The following is a 14,809-nucleotide window of genomic DNA, read 5'->3' as shown; positions in this document are numbered from 1 at the left end:
TAAATAAAATACAACTTGTATGCCATGGTCATGAAACAATTTAATTCTGTCCACGACACTCCCCGGCGTTTCCGCCGCGGTTGCATGTTACACGCGGCCGGGGTGTGACAGTCAACCATGAGGAGCTCAGGATATGCTTCAGGATATGGGCAAAATACTCATGCTACTAACAATAGTGGATCTTTGCAGGATACAGGTGTGACATCAGCACTTACTAGGGAACTTCAAAAGTTGAAGGACATGATATCCAGTGTACCTGGGGTGGTCCAGCCGATCCCGGAAGTGTCCCAAGATAGCCATAAGATATCTCGTTTTGCACATCCTATCTGTGATGCTGAGATCCCAAAGAGATTTCAAACCCCCAACATGAAGCTTTACGACAGAACTACGGATCCTGAGGAGCATATTGCTCAGTATAGGGAAAGAATGGAGATTAACCTTATCCCTCTAGAGCTCAAGGAAGCATGCTTGTGCAAGGGATTTGGTTCTACTCTAACAGGATCAGCCTTAAAATAGCTGTTAAACGTTCCTCCTCACTCAATTACTTCGTTTGCTCATTTGGTTAATTTATTTAACAGTCAATTTTCTTGTAGTCGGAGTTTTGAGAAACTAACCAGTGATCTTTACAGGATAACTCAAGGGCCTCAGGAATCCTTGAGGGATTATGTGAACAAATTCAGTCGAGAATCCTTGGATATCCCACATCTTGATGTTGCAACAGCTGTGCAAGCTTTCAAGATGGGATTACAAAAGGATTCTCAGTTTTATCAGGATCTTGTAATGAATCCCTGCAGGAATCTCGACGAAGCTCGTAACAGGGCTTTGAGATATATCTGTCTGGAGGATGACAGGAAGATGCAAGAAAGGATGAACTCATCTAAAACTTATAAGTCAACTAACAGGAAGTCAGAATCCTCATTCAAGTCATATCGGCCTAAGCCATATGGTAGAAATGAAAACAAGAGAGTGAATGTTGTCGAAGATGAGGATCCTGAAGAGTATCCTGAGTTGTCTGAATATTGCTTTTCTGTTAACATTCCCGAATTGATGTATGCCATGCAGGGTCTAGGGGACAAGGCTAGGTGGCCTCGAAAGAATCAACAAAAGGCTGACTGGAAAGATAAGTCAAAATGGTGTGCTTTCCACGAAGATTTCGGACATGTAACTGAGGATTGCATTGCTCTAAGGAAAGAAATAAGCTATCTTCTAAGCAAGGGATATCTGAAAGATCTCTTAGGAAGAAAGAAGAATAAAGGTCAGGATACTGAGAAGGATCCTGAGCGAGCAGCATCACCTCCCGCGGATGCCAAGATAATCAACTTCATTTCGGGAGGATCCGACATTTGTGGGACTTCGTATTCGGCAGCAAAGAGACATGCAAAGGAAGCTAAGGCCGAAAGGGGAGACAAACCTGTCAGGATGACTACCCTCATAACTGACAAAGTGATCACTTTTGATGCAGATGACAGGGATACTATCCAGGATCCTCACCATGATGCTCTGGTAATAACGTTATATGTGGCTAACCATTTTGTACGCAGGATACTGGTTGATAATGGCAGCTCCGTCAATATAATCCAACTAGAAACTCTGAAGAGAATGAATGTATCTCCAATGGATATCACTTCAAAGTCTACTGTGCTTGTTGGGTTCAGTGGAGAGGCTAGAAACACAGTGGGAGAGATAAAGTTGCCAGTATATGTTGAAGGAGTCAACTCGATACAACGTTTCTGTGTGATGGATTCTCTATCCTGCTATAACATCATATTGGGAAGACCGTGGATTCACGATATGAAGGCCGTGCCATCAACATATCACCAATGTATCAAGATACCTACCCCTTGGGGAGTTGTCAAAGTTGATAGTGATCAGCAGGAGGCGAAAGAATGCTACTCATCCTCGATGAAATCCTCAACCAAACCTAGTGCAGCATAGCAATTAAAGACGCGGGCCCAGGATATCGTGGAGGATCCGGAGCAGGATGTGAAGAAAATTATCCTAGACCAGGATAATCCCGATATTTCGGTGCTCGTGGGAACCAATATCCCTCAGGATATTGAAGAACAATTAATTAACTTTTTGAAATGCAGGATGTCAACGTTTGCATGGAAGCATGAGGATATGACAGGCATATCCAAAGATATTATCACTCACAAGTTTGGAATTGATAAATCATTCAAGCCTGTGCAACAAAAAAGAAGGAAGTTTGCTCCTGAGCGGAACACTATTATCCAGGAGGAAGTTGAAAGACTATTAAAGTCCAGAATGATCAGAGAGGTTAAGTTCCCAAGATGGCTAGCAAACGTGGTTTTAGTACAAAAGAAAAATGGGAAATGGAGAGTTTGTGTAGACTACACAGACTTGAACAAAGCCTGTCCTAAAGACCCATTTCCTCTTCCCCACATTGATGCAATGGTAGATGCCACTGCCGGGCATGAAATGCTGACTTTCATGGACGCATCTTCAGGATTTCAACAGATCCAAATGGAGCCTTCTGACCAGGAGGATACTGCCTTCATGACACCAACAGGTATTTATTGTTATACAGCTATGCCTTTTGGTTTGAAAAATGCAGGTGCAACATACCAAAGATTGGTAAACATGATGTTCAAAGACAAACTGGGGGACACCATGGAGGTATATATCGATGATATGGTGGTGAAATCTAAAAAGGCTGAGGATCACCTCCAGGATATCAAGGGAGCATTTGATATCCTGGATGAATACAACATGAAGCTAAATCCTGCTAAATGCCATTTCGGAGTGGGGGCAGGAAAGTTTCTTGGATATATGGTGACAAAAAGGGGGATAGAAGCAAGCCCAGAGCAGATCAAAGCTATCCTGGATATAAAATCACCCTCAAATATGAAGGACGTACAAAGATTGACAGGTCGAGAAGCAGCTTTAAACAGGTTTATCTCAAGATCCTTAGAGAAATGCAAAGACTTTTATGATATCTTGAAGAAGAACAAAAGATTCGAATGGGGGGAGAAGCATGAAGTAGCCCTGCAAGATTTGAAACGATATCTCTCAACCGCACCTCTATTGATGAAGCCTGAAAATGGTGAACCACTATCCCTATACCTTGCTGTATCAGGGAATGCTGTAAGTGCCGTTCTTATAAAAGACCATGAAGGTCAGCAATATCCTGTTTATTATGTTAGTAAAAGTTTATTAGATGCTGAAACTAGGTACTCTCACTTAGAAAAATTAATACTAGCATTGGTCATGGCATCAACGAAGCTTAGACATTATTTCGAGACACATAGGATACATGTTAAGACAAATTATCCTGTCAAAAATGTTCTTAGGAAACCAGAAATGTCGGGCAGGATGGCCAAGTGGTCAGTAAAGTTGAGTGCTTATGATTTAGTATATGAACCTAGAAATGCCATAAAGTCTCAGGCTTTAGCTGACTTTGTGGCTGATTTTAGTAGTGACATTCAGGACGAGGTAGACCTAGAAGTTCAACAGTTAGGAGAATCCTCAGGATCCTGGACATTATATACTGATGGTGCATCTAATGTAAGAGGAGTAGGATTAGGAATACTACTAAAATCGCCACAGGGGGACATATTACCCCAGGCTATCAGGTGTGAATTTCCTGCTACTAACAATGAGACAGAATATGAAGCTTTAATTGCAGGATTAGAATTGGCTAAGAGTATGAGTATCAAATATTTGCAAGTATATGTTGACTCTTTGTTAATTACTAACCATTTTAATGGATCCTATGCAGTTAAGGGTGAGAAATTAATCGAATATCTCGATATCCTCAAAAAATTAGCAGGATATTTCGATGTTTTTATACTTGAACAGGTACCAAGGGAGGATAATGCTGAAGTGGATGCCTTAGAAAATTTGGGATCATCGATCAGGATACCTGAAGGGACCCAAATACCAATATTACATATCTTGTATCCTGCAACGAATCCTCAGGAAAAAGAAGTAGCAGGTATTCAGGATCCTGGAGCGGAGTATCCTGAAAAGGATCCTAAATCCTGGACGACTCCAATCATGAGATATCTCAAGGAAGGACATATCCCCGGAGATGAAAATACTAAGGCATTTAGGATGAAGGTATCACGATTCACTATTATAAACAATGTTTTATACAAGAAATCTCTTGCAGGACCGTATTTGAGGTGCTTGGAGGGTCCTGAAGCCAAAGAAGTACTTCAGGATATACATGAAGGGGATTGTGGTAACCATACTGGGGGCAGGTCGTTATTCTCAAAAGTATTAAGTACAGGATATTATTGGCCAACAATGAGAAAAGATGCCGCAGAATATGCTCGAAGATGTGACGCATGTCAGAGACATAGTAACATACTGCATCAACCTGCTGAACCATTATATCCTATTGTTTCCCCTTGGCCATTTATGAAGTGGGGTATGGATATAGTGGGAAAGCTACCAAAAGCCCCGGGAGGAAAAGTTTTTATGCTAGCAATGACGGACTATTTCTCTAAGTGGGTCGAAGCGGAAGCATCTGTTCAAGTTAGAGACCAAGAAGTAGTATCCTTCATAAAGAGGAATATCCTGACCAGATTCGGAGTACCAGCCGAAATAATCTGTGACAATGGTTCTCAGTTTATAAGCAAGAGAACTACTGACTTTTGCAAGAGTTGGGGAATCAAAATGGTAACATCTACTCCAGTACATCCTCAAGCGAATGGACAAGCAGAATCCTCAAACAAGATAATTGTCAATAACTTAAAGAAAAGGCTTGGAGCCAAAAAAGGAAGATGGGCAGAAGAATTACCCTTTGTTTTATGGGCTGATAGGACAACGGTAAAGAATGCAACAGGCCAAACCCCATTTTCCTTGGTATTTGGAGCAGAAGCAATGATTCCGACGGAAATGACAATACCCACTGCAAGATCTACCCTAAGTGATCCTGAGCAGAATCCTGAAGCCTTGAGTCAGGATTTAGACACTATAGATGAGAAGAGAGATGCGGCAAGGCTAAGGATGGCAGCATATCAACAGAGAATATCCAGAGCATATAACAAGAATATTAGGACCAGAAGATTTAAGGTTGGAGATTGGGTGCTAAGAAAGGCTTTTCAGAATACTACTAATCCTGCCGATGGCAAGTTGGCTCCAAAATGGGAAGGACCATACGAAGTTGAATCAGAAGTAGGGAAAGGAGCATACAGACTCAAGAATATGGAGGGGGATATGCTATCGAGGTCTTGGAATGCTATACACCTTAAGCTCTATTTCAAGTGAGTTTAGAATTTAATTTCTAACTCAGGATGGTATGAATTCTACCTTTTTTAAATATGTTTGGTTTAATTTGTTCTTTGTAACCCAATATTGACTTAAGCATCGGAGGGGTGTTAGCCAAGCTAACACCCACCTTAGTTTACAATTGTTTTGCAAGATATGTTTCAGGATACAGCTCCAGGATATGTACTCAGGATAACTCGAAAGATTAGAGGATTGGCCCCCTCTCTTACGTTTAAGGGATACTGATCCCTTCACAGGTTTAAAGGTATTCACTTTTCTTCCGAATTGGGTTTAAACACCCCTCCTGGAGCGCAAGTTATTCAGGGATAGTTCAAGGTGGCGGGACCAGTCCATGTAAAAGTGGCTGACAATTTCGTTACTGTTGGCTATATCCTGAATCCAAAAGGTATATGAGGATTGATCACCCTCTCTCACGAAAGGGTATTTTCATACTCTCTAAGGTTTAAAGGTTTTCACCTTTCTAAGTCTTGGAGTTTATACACTCCCGCCTGTAGCGCATGAAAATTTGGGATTTTCCCCAGGATACAAGGGATTTATCTCCAGTACATCCTTGGGTTTTGCCCTTGGGACGTAAAAAATTAACTATACAATGGAAACTGACATTCAGAAGACTTCTGAAGTATTTAAAGGCATTGTACACAGGGGACATTCCCACCAAGGTGGTGGTGTAAAGCTAAAAGGATGAGGCTTGGAACTAATGCACTAAGTACCTTGCACAGGGGACATCTTCATTGGAAGAATTGCAAGGGGATTGAAGTTTGGTAATAGGTTTATACCCTATTTCTGGTATGATCTTTCCTTTGTAAACATCGTCTAAGTTTTTAGTAACATTATGATAAGTATCCTGATATATTCTTAAAGTCCTTTTCAGAATATTTGATTAGGGTGTTTGAAACTAGTGTTAGTTTGGAACTTTGATCATTTAAATATTATCGAAAACTGGTTTTGGAAAAATAGATTGTTTATCAAAAACATTCTACAAAGTTGAAGGGGTGTTTGGAAGTTCTATCTAATAAAAAGTTTTTACAGTATATCGCTGAGCATACTGATCAGGATATTTTATAAGATAACAGTATGAAATTTTTTGCAAAGCTAAGATTTATACTTAGAAATATAAAAAGATGAAATTATTCTTGAAGCAATCAATACTGGTTGATAACCGAAGGTTTCATCCTGAAACCCAGGACCCATCCACCTTCGGCTATCAAATTGTTTAGATATAGAAATATAAATTGTTCATAAAAACATAAAATTGTTTGAATAATTCAAAGGAAATAAGCTCTAGGGGGTAGTGCCTTCTTGGTCCATAGTGGTTTCAGCAACATCCGTCTTGGGATCCGCCTCAGTATCCTTCTCAGCATCGGTTGCTTTTTCGACTGTTTTGGAAGGTTCATCGACAGTTGATTTGGAAGAGGTGCCGCCAAGGTTCTTTAGCTTGGTCTCCCAAGCACCAACATCCCAAGAAGGCAGTCGAAACCTAATGTTTTGGCTTCATGAGCCATCTTCAACCTGGCTTGGAGGAGAGAAATGACGACGGAACTTTTGAGGCTTTCCCGGTAGCTGACCATATCCCGTTCATATTGCACATGGGCGGCTTCCAGATCGGCCTGGGCTTGAAGAGTAGCTTTGTTGAGAGCAACTTGGTGTTCTTGGGTCATAGCTTTGTATTTCTCCTCGTAATGACGAGATTTGGCGGCCGCAATCATACCTTGGTCGGAGATTGTGATTTCTGCTTCCTTTAGTTTAGATTCAAGTGTCTTGTTGAGCTTGCAGGATTCTTGATATAAGTTAACCAAGCGCTCAAGACCCTACAAAGGTAAGACGATAGGTATTAATAATGATAAATCTTTGATAATAATGTAAATTGCAGGATATGATATGAGAATACTGACCTGGTTAAGAAAAGAAGTCATAAACCCGCTAGCTTCAATGAACCCGTGCTTCTCGTAAGGAAATGTGTCAGAAATGACAGGGGAATCAGGTTCTTTCCTTTTGCGGGAACTTGAACTCCGGGGTTTGGTAGCCGGTGAAGGTTTAGGAATGATGATGGCTTTGGAGATGCTGGGTTTGGATGTAGCTGTGGTCTTGGGGCTAGGTTCTTTCTTGACCTGGATCTGGTCAGAATAGCTCTCCAATTCGTCAAGATCAAAGACTTCAGGGATCTTAGCTGGTGCTGCATAAAGGGAAAAGTTTTACTCTTTATCTTATCATTATACTGTTGCAACTAATTATTTTGAAAGAAATTCTTACCAGACATCTCGGATGATGAGTATTGGTTGGAACTCGGGACGTGTGTGGTGAAAGTCCTGTCTATTGAAGGTAACCGGTAAACAGTATCGATTCTCTCTTCTGACTCAGCGGTAGGGGGAGCAACTTCCTTGAAGTTCACTGCATAAAGATCAAAAAGAAGAGTATTAATAGAAGATAACAATCAAACGGTCTATGAGGATATTTATGATCCTACCGGTGGTTAACCACTCCACCGGAAGGCTGGCACCCTCAGCAATGGAGTCTCGTTTGACAGAGAAAAATTTGTGCTGCCATCCGTCTTCGTTTTTGGTGGCCTTGAGAATCAAGGGTTTGCTGGATGTCGAGAAGAGCAAGAATCGGCTAGAGCCGTGGGATCGGAGGCGATAAGCAATAGGCAAATCCTCGATGCGAAGGTCGGAACAATGGAGATTTTTGATTTGGTTAAGTACAATTAGTACTCTCCAAACCATAGGCATGGTTTGGGCAAAAGAGATGCCGGTGGTTCGAAAGAATTGCATCATGAATTCAGGAAAAGGGTATCGAAGACCTAGTGAAAAGGGATATGCTGGAAAACAAACCCATTCAGTGGAAGAAACATCCGATCGGATTGACCGATCGAATGATCTGAAGACCGTGTTATCAGGGAAAGCGCCGGAAGCTCTTAAAGCTACAATGTCTGCGTTGTCAAAAGCACATATCTCCTTTTCGGGATTTTTAAGGAGATTCTGCTGGGTTAAGGTCTCGGCATCCATTGCAAGTAAGGTGAAGTAAATTGACAGGAAAAAAATCAGAAATGGAGAAATTACCTGAGGGTTCTGTTGAAGATATCTGCTTTACAAACAAGAAAAGAGAAGATATAGGGGCATCGTGGATCTCCATTGAGTAAAAAACGCGTTGGAAGTTACGATGTGATCTTGACCGTCGCTTCATTTTAAATGCCTTGAGTTATGGGATAAGATTTTTGAAATATATCCGTTGGATTGGTATACCAACCGATATATTTGGGGACAATTGTTATGGCTCATTTTCTAAGCATACATATCCTGACCAATATCATGCCTTTGTTTGTTTATTTGTGACCAGGATGCTGGAAGAGGATATTGCTAACATCTTGGGCGATATCCTGAGGTTTATTAATTAACCACGTGCAGGTTAAAGGCTGAGACTTGCTAACGGTCAAGAAGACTTCTTCTCCTCAGGACTCGGACGAGTTTGTTGAAGGAGAGACGTTGAGCCCGAAAGACCAGGTCTACAACGTTCGATGAAAGAATATTCGGTGGATTCCGGAAGTTTAGGATAGTTTGTTATTTTATCTTTACTATAAATAGATGGGGGCGGATCAGTTTAAGGCACACAATCTCCACTAACACTCTCGCATACTTTCACTTTCTAGCTCATTGCAAACAACACACTTGTATTCAAATTTCGTTGTAACACTTAGTCGATCCGCACCACATCCTGCACTGTATCCTGATATTTGAAGCAATAGAAGAACAAGGCAGCTGCAATTGTCAGCTCCCGAGGTTTTATGCCGGCGATCTAGATTGATCAAGGGCTTTCCTCGTACATCTCGTGTCATTTACTTTACTTTTTTTGCTCATTGTTTGATCACAGATACGACTCTATATCCTGAGCCGTATCCTGAAACTGTTTTTGCAAATAACCCAATTAACATATTTTTGAACACATTCTCTTAGCACACTACCTCACTTAACTAATTTGATCACTTAATTGCTTCGGTAATTTTTGACCAAAACAGTTACTTAAGTCATTAAACAAACCACCAAGGTATAAAGTCCATGTTTAAACCAACCATCAAATGTTCTTGTCTAAACCATTGTCATATGTTAAAAAGTCCCAAAATGTAGTCATGTGTATGTAACAAATGTTATGTATGTTAAGTAAATATGTATTCACTTAAACCAAATGTAAAAATGTACAAAACAAAGTATTTTGAGTATATCAAAAAGTTATGTTTTGCAGAGTAAAAGCATGTTTTAATGATACAAACATTTATGTGGTAAGTTAACGCATACATTCAAGCCTTGAGACAGACGGATAACCCTAAGTAAAGGTTATCAAAAGAAATGTTTTCGGATTCAGACATTCCTTTCATCCAAACAAACCTAGGATGTCAGGAACGGGATTTGTCAAGTCCTATGGTACCATTGCTTACTACCGAGCGGCGTAGCTAATGTTAATGAATGTATATAAGTCCTGTTTGTGCAAACCAAATGTTATACCAATTGTAAACATGTTATATGAAAACAATGTACTAAGTATGCTAAGTTAACATACAAAGCAGAAAGTCATGTAAATCAATGTGCTAGCATGCTCAGTCAACATACATAGCAGAAAATGTAATGTAAAACAATGTGCTAATATGCCAAGTAAACATATGTAGCAAAACAATGTAATGTAAATCAATGTGCTAGCATGCTCAGTCAACATACATAGCAGAAAATGTAATGTAAAACAATGTGCTAATATGCCAAGTAAACATATGTAGCAAAACAATGTAATGTAAATCAATGTGCTAGCATGCTCAGTCAACATACATAGCAAAACAATGTAATGAAATCATGTACTATAAGTGTACTAAGAACATAGCAAGCATATGATGTGAAAACAAGAAAGCACGAAAGTAACAAGTAGGCACATGTGTTTCACCCCAAAATGTTTGGAAAACAGTAAAAGAGGGGTCTATGTACTCACTTGAGATTGCTTAGAAGTCGTAGGATAACCACCAAGCAATGCTAGAAGATCACGGAATCAAACGGCACCTATATAGGTATCTACATTAATAAACGGACCTATCGGAGGATCGGGTAGTACGAGGGTTCGTAAACCAAGTAGGGGAACTTATGTAATGTAGTTTAACAAAGCATACGTACTAAAACGAAACCTATCCTAAGTTCTTTTCACCCGTTACGACCCGCTTAGGTAGCTTATGCTACTTTAATGCGTCGTTCGCGTAAAATGCGTTCGGAATGCCCAACTTGTCCTATGACAAGTAAGATATGCCTTAACATGCTTAATATTGTTGTTAAATCAGTTTAGATACCAAAAATTATGTTACATAGGCTTAAAATGAATTTTGGCGCAAAAAGGGTATTTTGGTAATTTACCTAAGGCATAAGAACTACTTATCATACAACTACTTAAACGATGTGACCATAAGGTATAACCTCGGAAGGTTATTCCCTATACAACTATGGTCACCTAAAGTGTTTGGTCGGATCCTAATGATCGACCAAGTGGGTCAGGTTCGAAAGCATAAGCGATTGATTAGATCGCTTACCTTTACGAACCTAAACAAGCACAAATCTAAAAGCGATGAGCTAAACATGCTAGAACATGTTTAGTAAAGTTAGAAAATAGGTTTGGTATTAAAACAAACGGTTTTAATAGCCTAGAGTAGTTTGGTTACAAAATACGCGAGAAAACGCATTTTGGCTGAAACTACGACTCGTCACTGAGCCTAGATAACGTGGTAATCAGTAGGTATAGTCACTAGGGACTATTACCATCGTGATTACGCTAACGTTATGAAGTTCAAACGAACTTCGCGTTGACCATAAACTGGTCAATGCAGAAAGTCAAACATAGTTTGACTTTAACGCTAAAACGAATGAAAAACGCGAAAGAATACTTACAGAACGTCCCCGCAAGATTGATTTCCGAGTATTTCTCAGGTATGAAGTGTTAATAACTCCAACTTAGAGAAAATCTCACAATCAAGTGGGTTTTGAATGAAGTTGGGTTGGGTATTTATAGGAATGGCACAACCGTTAGGATCGTTTATCGCGAAACGTGCTTCGATCTCGGCCGTCCAAGTGTACCCATTGTTTTGCAAAACCATTAGAGCCCATTGTTTCAGTCCCTTGTTTTGAAAATACCATTTGCAATGGGTTTTGAAGTGTATAACAGCTGTTAACAGCTGTTTTCAGCAAAAATGCAGGTCTGGGGAGGCCACGCGGCCTGCGTAAGATTCATACAAGTCTTACGCGCCCCGCCTGGGTGCTCTGATCTGCAACTAACTTTCAGAAATGACAGTTTCAGCCCCTGCATGCTTTTAAGGCCATTTTCGACACGTTTAAGGCCCATTAAGCCAACCTTAAGGCCCTAAAATGATGCCTAAGTATGAGGGACATAAGACATGCTCAAAAATATGCCGGATGTCGGTTCGTTTGGTGGTACGATCGCGATGTTCGCTTAATTACGACGGAATGCGCATAAGCGCGAAAGACGATCCAAATTGCGCGACGAATGGATTTTTCTCATGCCAAACACTAAAATAAAATATTTTAATGGTTACATAAATTTTTGGATGTCCGGATGTATTCAGAACGTAAGTTATGCGCGAAAGTGCAAACTTATACACTTTTTGATGCTTTTAGTCCCTGAATGAGCATAAAGTTTATTTTAGCACACCGAACCCCTTAAAGCCTATTTCTAAGCTATGTAAAGGATATTTAGGGTGTGTTTAACTTATGATCATGTCCCGGAATGTTCGTTACAGTTCAAATCGGCATACTTTCGCAGTTTGTCAATTTTAGTCCCTGTAAGCGAATTAACTGGATTTTGCCATACCAAAGCCTTCAAAACTTATTTCTAAGTTATGTAAAGGTTATTTAAGGTATGTTAAGCATAAATTGATGTTCCGGAGTATTTGTCGTGTTAAACTGATTACGTTTACGCACCAGCTTGCGTATAATTCTCCAGAAAGCGATATAGAGTTTGAAATTGAATAAAAAACAAAACATGAAAAACATCAAACATAAACAATCAAACATTGGGATCAAATAACTTTATTTCATTGATAACTGAACTGTTTACAATTTTTACAAGCACAGATGTCACAGTCTCCCCTACTTGTGGAAATTTCATCCTGAAATTTGTTTAGAGGAAACTCGTGGGAATAGATATGGATACTTCGCCTTCATTTGATCTTCACGTTCCCAAGTAAAATCAGGTCCACGTTTAGATTCCCAGCGAACTTTAACCAACGGAATGCGCTTGCATTTAAGCCATTTGACTTCACGATCCATAATTTCCACAGGTTTCTCAACAAAATGTAGTGTCTTATCAAGACGAATTTCATCAAGTGGTATGTGGAGGTTCTCATCAGCTAAACACTTCTTGAGATTGGATATGTGGAAAGTTGGATGAACATTTCCAAGTTCAGGAGGTAATTGAAGTCTGTAGGCTACCTTACCTATTCTTTCGACGATCTTGAATGGTCCAACGTATCTAGGTGCAAGTTTTCCCTTCTTTCCAAATCTGATCACACCTTTCCAAGGTGAGACCTTAAGTAATACACGATCACCGACTTGAAATTCCAAGGGCTTGCGTCGTCGGTCCGCGTAACTCTTTTGACGGCTTCGAGCTGTCTGTAGGTTATTACGAACTTTCTTAACCTTGTCAGTTGTCTTTAGAATGAGGTCAGGTCCAGTAAGTTGAGCCTCACCGATCTCATTCCAGCAGACTGGTGAACGACATTTTCGACATAGAGAGCCTCGAAAGGAGCAATGTTGATGCTAGAGTGATAACTATTGTTGTAGGAGAATTCAATCAATGGAAGATGTGAATCCCAACTACCACCAAAATCGATCACACAAGCTCTAAGCATATCCTCCAAAGTCTGGATTGTTCTTTCAGTTTGGCCATCTGTTTGTGGATGATAAGCTGTGCTCAGATTACGTTGGGTCCCCATAGCAGATTGCATGGTTCTCCAAAATCGAGAAGAAAAGCGAGCATCTCGATCAGAAATAATGTCCAAAGGAACATCATGTCGAGATACGATTTCATCCACATAGATTTTGGCCAGCCTTTCAGCAGAAAAATCCTCACGGATTGGCAAGAAATGCGCTGATTTAGTAAGACGATCAACAACTACCCAGATGGCATCATGACCTTTCTTTGTGCGCGGAAGTTTGGTAACGAGATCCATAGCAATGCTTTCCCATTTCCAAACTGGGATTTCTGGTTGCTCCAATAGACCATAAGGATGTTGGTGTTCAGCCTTAACTTTGAGACAAGTAAGGCACTTTGAAACGTACAAGGCAATGTCCTTCTTCATACTAGGCCACCAATACCGAGTACGAAGATCCTTATACATCTTGTCTGAGCCAGGATGAATAGAATAACGAGACTTATGGGCTTCATTCATAAGCAGGGTACGAAGATCATCTTGGCTTGGGACCCACAAACAGTCCATGAAATAATACGATCCATCTTCCTTCAAAACAAGATCAGGCTTAATGTGATAGGGTAATTCCTTACCCATCAAGTCTTGTGAAACACAAGCATGTTGAGCCTGAGAAATGCGTGCTTGGATATCAGATCGAGCTTGAATAACAGATTGAATACGAACACAATGAAGCATAGTACGTTCCTTACGACTCAATGCGTCAGCCACAACATTCGCTTTACCGGGATGGTAGCGAATTTCGCAATCTTAGTCGTTTAAGAGTTCGACCCAACGTCTTTGCCTCATGTTGAGTTCCTTCTGGTTGAAGATATGCTGAAGACTTTTGTGGTCAGTGAAAACCACGCATTTTGTGCCGTACAAATAGTGTCTCCAGATTTTGAGAGCGAAGACAACTGCACCCAACTCAAGATCATGAGTGGTGTAGTTTCTCTCATGCACCTTCACTTGTCTAGATGCGTAGGCTATGACTTTGTTCCTTTGATCAGAACACAGCCAAGACCCAATTTCGATGCATCACAGTAAACAACAAAATCATCGTTGCCCTCAGGAAAAGTCAGAATAGGTGCATCACAAAGCTTCTACTTCAAGATCTGAAACGCTTCTTCTTGCTTAGAACCCCATTCAAAGGGTTTGTTCTTCTGAGTTAGAGCAGTTAGAGGAACTGCAATCTTTGAGAAGTTCTCAATGAAGCGACGGTAATAACCCGCAAGACCAAGAAAAGAACGAACCTCAGTAGGAGTAGTAGGCGTATCCCAATCCTTAATCGCACTGATCTTGGAGGGATCTACATGAATACCTTGTTCGTTGACAATATGTCCCAAAAATTGAACTTCCTTAAGCCAAAATTCACACTTGGAGAACTTGGCAAAAAGTTGCTCTTTCTTTAGGAGTGCCAGAGTAAGACGAAGATGGTGCTCGTGATCAGCTCGCGTCTTAGAATAAATCAAGATATCATCAATAAAAACGATGATGAACTTGTCCAAATAAGGCTTGCAGACCCTATTCATTAAGTCCATGAAAACAGCAGGAGCATTGGTCAAACCGAAGGGTATGACTGTGAACTCATAATGCCCATATCGAGTGCGGAAT

Source organism: Helianthus annuus, chromosome 5 (assembly GCF_002127325.2).
Source record: "Helianthus annuus cultivar XRQ/B chromosome 5, HanXRQr2.0-SUNRISE, whole genome shotgun sequence".
Lineage (NCBI taxonomy): Eukaryota > Viridiplantae > Streptophyta > Magnoliopsida > Asterales > Asteraceae > Helianthus > Helianthus annuus.
This window is presented reverse-complemented; position numbering follows the sequence as displayed.